General features: G+C 41.2%; 1 non-coding gene across 1 annotated transcript; it reads right to left on the reverse strand.

The window, feature by feature from the left end:
- Positions 1-4,671: 4,671 nt before the first annotated feature.
- LOC136148792 (U6 spliceosomal RNA) lies at positions 4,672-4,778 on the reverse strand. The gene has a single exon (XR_010659563.1). It is a non-coding gene; the product is annotated as a U6 spliceosomal RNA (small nuclear RNA).
- Between the last annotated feature and the right edge of the window lie 2,014 nt (positions 4,779-6,792).

Raw genomic sequence — 6,792 nt, forward strand, 5'->3', positions numbered from 1 at the left:
TGCATTATCCTTCAGTGTTTTGAGGTTAGGAGCCTGAGAACCACAACACGCTATTTCCCTCATCAGCCTTCCTCTGTCTGAAGCTCCACAAGAAAGTTCCTGAGAATTCTAGTTCTTCACCCTGACCAGTATTGCCCAGAGGGACTCCTACTTAAATCTGTAAATGATGTCTAGAAAACATAAAACCTTACAGCAAAAATTCGCAGCTCCACCATCTGGCTGAGAGGTTGTGTTTGACTTCCTTCTAGTTCTTACAGAATTACCACTTTTCCCTCCCTTGATTTGGTGCCCTCATGACCACACCAGCGGGTTCTGGCCATTCCCCTTAGTGACTGAAGGTAAACTCACTACCAGGGTAGTCATTATCAGAGTAAAAACGTGGGCTGTTCCACCCACACATACCCATTTTAGTCATCTTGTAGTATCTTATTTTTACATACGATGTCGCCTGTGTTAGAGAGGCTTCTGTGACCTTCTGTGTCCTGTCTCAGGACAGGGATGGTGTTTTATTATCTCTGTATCCCTAGTGCCCCGTACAGTGCTTACGCCAAATCAGTGGTAAAATAAATAAGAAAGGATAAGAGTCCAGTTTTCCCATGACTTCACCTTCCAAACATCGCTTTAGACTCTAACAATGCTCTTTCTCTCAAGTCTTGGTATATTGCCCTGGTTGAGCTAAATAATAGCTCCTAAGGAGCTTATTGGGCTTCCAGGTAGTACTAGTGTAAAGAACCTGCCTGCCAATGCAGGAGACATAGAGATGTGGGTTTGATCCCTGGGTTGGGAAGATCCCCTGGAGGAGGGTACGGCAACCCACTCCAGTATTCTTGCCTGGAGAATCCCATGGACAGAGGAGCCTGGAGGAACTATGGTCCATAGGGTTGAAAAGAGTCAGACACAACTGAAGCCACTTAGCATGAACAAGGAGATTTTTAAAGTCTTAAAAGACTTTGTGGCCTAAATGAAATTATTTCTAAAGACAGAAAGATGGAGCAATGGGGAGGTATACATGTAGGGGAAAGGGTAGGGACTTCCCAGAATCCCTCAGAACAGATGCAAACACAGCCACCTACTTTTCCTACAGTGACTGATCCTGTCTGGAGGCAAGTCTTTAAGATGATACTCCTAAGACTTCTAGTTACTGCCTTAAGGTCAAGCCCAGAATTTCACATCAGTCCTTCTCTACTTCTGACAACATCTACCAATCAAAAGGAAGATATCTGTTACCCTTTACAAGTTTCTCATCCTTTGTCATCAGCCCCACTATGTTCTTAGATACAAAGAGTGTTGAAAGCAGGATGTTTGAGTTTAACAACAGAGTTTAGGAAAAAAAAGAATAATGCTAAAGGAATATGGCAAGGTGACATAGTTATTAAGGAACCATACCAATTAAGCTTGAAAAGCTGATTCACTTGATGATAGATTGACTAGAAGATTTTAAGAACATATTTCAGTTGGTAGTGCTAAGTTCATTTTAGGATAAGATCTTGAGAGTCAAGCTGAAATGAAAGATTCCTGTCTCTGATATCACTGTGAAACACAAGTGAGGCTGAACTTTAGAATGAGATACTTCATACGAGAGAGCAAGAAGGGAATTTAATAACTGTTTCATTCTAAGTCCACTCCCACAAGAGAAGTAAAGTGGCTAGTCTGAGAAATCATAGGGTTTTAGAGCAAGAAGGAGACCTTATAAATTTACCTCCTAAAAGAAGAGTGCCTTCTAGAGCATCATGAAAAAGGCATTTCCAGGCTATGAGACTATTTCCAGGAACTGGGAGGTTAACTTTTGATGAGTATCTCAAGTTGTGAGCAAGTCCTTTTCAGTTCTGGGTGAAACTCTACTTAAATGTAACTTGTACTCATTGAACTTGACTTTTGTGTCTTCCCTTAATAACCCTTCTTCAGGAGAAATACACCCAACTTTTAAGGTATTACTAGGTAATGGTGGTTTCCAGCCCCATTACCATCTTTGGTGCTTCCTCCAGATTTATTTCCACATATCAGTGTTCCAGTTAACAGATAGATCCCAGAATAGACCAAACATTCTAGATGCAGTCAGGTGTAGACATAGTAGGAAGACAGCAAGACTATTTTCTCCCGGCTTTGGACAATATCCTGCTATTGGTGGTTCTGAAGTTCTCCTTAGTTTTTGGCAACTGGATTTCAATTCAGCTTGCACTTGTAGCTGTGGCACAGTTATAGTTTACAAGTATGGTATCAGTCATATTTTTTCATATTAAGCCTCCAGAAAGAAGTCAATTTCTTAACAGTTGCTTTGTCAGCCTGACTTCTTCTCCAATCATATTAATTTATTCACATGCATATAAATGTAATACTTTATTATATGCTATGCTACAAATAAAGATATTCTGTGTCCTTGGCACTTCCCTGAATTACCAAACTGGTAATGTTACTAAAAAAAGAAATGGAGTAAATTGGACAAGTTATTTAACATCTCTGAACCAAGTTTCCTTATCTCTGAAATAGGAGTAGTTTGCCTACTCCCTTACCTGTTAGGAAGGCTGCTTCTCAGGTGGCTTAGTGGTAAAGAACCCACCTGCCAATGCAGGAGACACATGTTTGATTCCTGGATCAGGAAGAGTCCCTGGAGGAGGAAATGGCAACCCTCTGCAGTCTTCTTGCCTGGGAAATCCCACGGGCTATAGTTCATGGGATCACAAAAGAGTCAGACACGACTTAGCTGCTCAACCAGAATCAAAACACATTTAAAAATGCTTGTCAGGGAGTCCATTGGTAGTCCAGTGGTTAAGAATCTGCCTGCTAAAGCAGGGGACATGGATTGGATCCCTGGTCTGGGATGATTCCACATGTTGCAGGGCAACTAAGCCTGAATGCCGCAACTGCTGAATCAGAGTTCTAGAGCCCACCATCCACAACTGCTGAAGCCTGCACACCCTGGAGCCAGTCCTCTGCAACAAGGGAAGACGTGGTGATGAGAAGCCTGAGCAACGCAACTAAAGAAAGTCCATATACAGCAACAAATACCTAGTGTAGCCAAAAATAAATGCATATTAAAAATCTTTTGCAAATTTTAACTTGTCACAGGAATCTAACTTAGAATGATGATGATTTGTCACTAATGTTGATAGAATTAGTTTGTGTTTTATTTGCTCCCTTCTTACTTCTGTTCGTAATGCCTGGTGATTTTTTTTTAATATCAGCCTTGCTCCCATTCCTCCTCACTCATCATGAAAAATCCTCAAGGCCCAGTGCATTTCTCATCTCCCCTCAGGTCTCCAGTGCTTCTCCCTCCCGTAGAAGCTCCCATCCACTCTGAATTTCATTGCTTTATGGTCTGTTCCACACATCAGACAATTTTATGTGATCTTGTTTTTTATACAACTTTTCCTATGTATGATGTATTCCTCCCACTTCCTATAAAGTCCCCAGGGTGAAGCATACCTAATACAGACTTTGTATCTCACACAATGCTAACTGAGGTTCAGACTTTCAAGACTTTCAAAATGGATAGATCCTGGGAACTAAACCTTTCCTCCCAGCAGCTCAGAAAGGGAGGACATGCTGTCCGGGTAGTCCGATGAATTTCCCATCGCGCTGATGAACATTCAGAAAAGTAGGGCCTCTATCAGCCTGAGCTCGAACTTTCATTTTGACTCGGGGGGATATAGCTGGAGTTGTCAGTCTGGCATTTTTCCTAACACTTTCAAATGTCACATTTTAGCATCTAGTAATCACTGTTCTTTCCTCCTCTTCATTTTTAGAACACTCAGAAGAGTTTTTGTGTTTTGGAAAGACCCCTCTCGCTCCCCAGCCCTGTATTTTCTGCCTTTAGGACGGTGGTTCTTGAGGATGACTCCCCAGAGGACCACTCGGAAAGAACTCGAGCAGCTCGTGCTGTCACATGAGTGTCATGTGCTCTGTCTGCAGCCCAGCCATGCAGTGTTTGCAGAGACCAATGTGACGTTCAATTAAGCAGGCAGGATGTTGGCAACCCCAGAACCTTCTCAAACTTTCACTTAGCAAATTTTCCTTTTAGTTTCTCTTTAGAGTCTCTTCAAAACACAGGTGAAAGTTTGTATCAGAAAGGGAAAAAACATGACAAAAGACTTTTGTCAAACATATCTTCATACTTTGGTATGTGTGCCACGTTTTGATTTTCAATAAATACAGAATTTCTAAAATTTCAAAAATACTTTTAAACTCTTTCAAATTTAATAATTTAGAATCCTAAGTTTAAAGATAATTTTTCAGATTTAAATTGTTAAATGTGTTTTTCAAAACCATTCAAATACAGGAAGACTATAATGAAAATAAAATTGCCCCTGTACTTATCACATAAACAGAGAGAGTTACTATTATCACCATACCACACAACTTTTACAGTTAAAAAAGCAAAGGAAAGGAGAGTAAGGGAGTAAAAACAAGGAAGGAATATCAGCTTTTAGATTTTCTTCTCAAACCTGTTTTAAAAAATAGGACTCTATGGAAAGTAACCCCAAGAATTTTGAAAAAAATGACAGATATACTGTATTCTTAATAACACTTGCACCGCCAGGAGTACCATTGCTGTTTCTGAACATGACAGCGTTTCAATGATCAGTAAGTTTTACGGAGCTCTGGTTTCTGTATCACAGAGGACAGATGTGTGTGTGCGTGCGCATGTGTGTGTGTGTGTGTGTGTGTGTGTGCGTGTGTGTGAGATGCTTTATGAAATTGTGTGTCATCCCTCTGCAAGAGCCATACTATCTTTCTCGGTATCTTTCGAATTTTAGCATATGTGCTGCTGAAGTGAGCATTTAAAGTATTTTTCAGAAGTCTTATGTGAAGTGTGAAAGTCACTCAGTCGTGTCTGACCCTTTGTGACCCCATGGACTGTGGCCTGCCAGGCTCCTCTGTCCATGGAATTCACCAGACAAGAATACTGGAGTGGATAGCTGTTACCTTCTCCGGGGGATCTTCCCAGGTATTACCAGGCAGTATTCTTGCAGGCAGTATTCTTTACCATCGATCAAGGATCGATCCCAGGTATTACCATTGCAGGCAGATTCTTTACCATCTGAGCCACCAGGGAAGCCCAAGAATACTGGAGTGGGTAGCCTATCCCTTCTCCAGGGGATCTTCCCAACCTAGGAATCAAACCTGTGGCTTCTGCATTGCAAGCAGATTCTTTACCAGCTGAGCTACCAGGGAAGCACTATACGTTACCCAAAAATCTTGTAAAATAGAGAAAAGGAGAAAATTACACTGAACTCTACCACTTTAACAAAACTCTATTAATATTTTAGTATACTTCTTTCCAGACTTTTGTCCAATTCTCACTGTTAACATTTTATTTGCTAGTTTGTTTGTACTCAACATTGTAATAGAAGGGAAGCAATTACTATGAGACTATCTGTACCATTGCACCTGGGTGTTCATTGGAAGGACTGATGTTGAAGCTGAAACTCCAATACTTTGGTCACCAGATGTGAAGAGCTGACTCATTGGAAAAGACCCTGATGCTGGGAAAGATTGAGCGCAGGAGGGGAAGGGGACGACAGAGGAGGAGATAGTTGGATGGCATCACCGACTCAATGGACATGAGTTTGGGTAGGCTCTGGGAGTTGGTGATGGACAGGGAGACCTGGCGTGCTGCAGTTCATGGGGTTGCAAAGAGTCGGACACAACTGAGGTGATAGAACTGAACTGAACTGAACACCATTGCTCCACTCTGATTTTCTCTTTTTCTCCATATATGTATATATTATATTTACCTTTGTTTACTACCTTAGGTGTCTAGGGCTTTTATAGCATTTTAGTTAAGGATAAATGGCTTTGATAGCAGTTAACTTTAGTTCTGACTACAAGCTGTGTGAACTCAGGAAAATTATTAAGCAACCTTGTTACAATAGTCTACTGACACTGAGGATAGCACTCTACCTACTTATCAAGTTCTGTGAGCACAAAAAGAGATAATGTATATAAATTGAGTAACAGAATGACAGGCTCATGGTAAGTGTTCAATATATAGAAACTATTTCTCTATTTAAAATTATATCATAGTTATTTCATATTTCTACATAATCTTTATAACTGTCACTTTTATAATTAGATAGTGATCTGTAATGCAAATATATATCACTATGACTAATTCCCTTCTCTTTTGTTTGACAGACTATTTCCAGTTTGGGGTCAGCTAGATAACACTGTATCAGAGAAGGCAATGGCACCCCCACTCCAGTACTCTTGCCTGGAAAATCCCATGGACAGAGAAGCCTGGTAGGCTGCAGTCCATGAGGTCGCTAAGAGTCGGACAGGACTGAGCGACTTCACTTTCACTTTTCACTTTCACTCATTGGAGAAAGAAATGGCAACCCACTCCAGTGTTCTTACTTGGAGAATCCCAGGGACGGGGGAGCCTGGTATGGGGTTGCACAGAGTCAGACACGACTGAAGTGACTTAGCAGCAGATAACACTGTATGGGCTTCCCTAGTGCTTCAGTGGTAATGAATTCACCAGCTAATGCAGGAGACCCGGGTTTGATACCTGGGTTGGGAAGATCCCTTGGAGGAGGAAATGGCAACCCATTGCAATATCCTTGCCTGGGAAGTCCCATAGATGGAGGAGCCTGGCAGGCTATAGTCCATGGAACCACAGAGGAGTTGGACACGACTTAGCGACTAAACAACAACAACAGGTAACACTGTAATATACGTTTTCATGTAATAACGTATTCCACTTCAGTCTATGGATTTCCTTTTTAAAAAACCCTTGGAATGCTATTTTTGGATAAAAGTATGAACATCGACACATGATTCTTGCTATTTATT

This window comes from Muntiacus reevesi, chromosome 17, assembly GCF_963930625.1.
Source record: "Muntiacus reevesi chromosome 17, mMunRee1.1, whole genome shotgun sequence".
In the NCBI taxonomy this organism is placed as follows: Eukaryota; Metazoa; Chordata; class Mammalia; order Artiodactyla; family Cervidae; genus Muntiacus; species Muntiacus reevesi.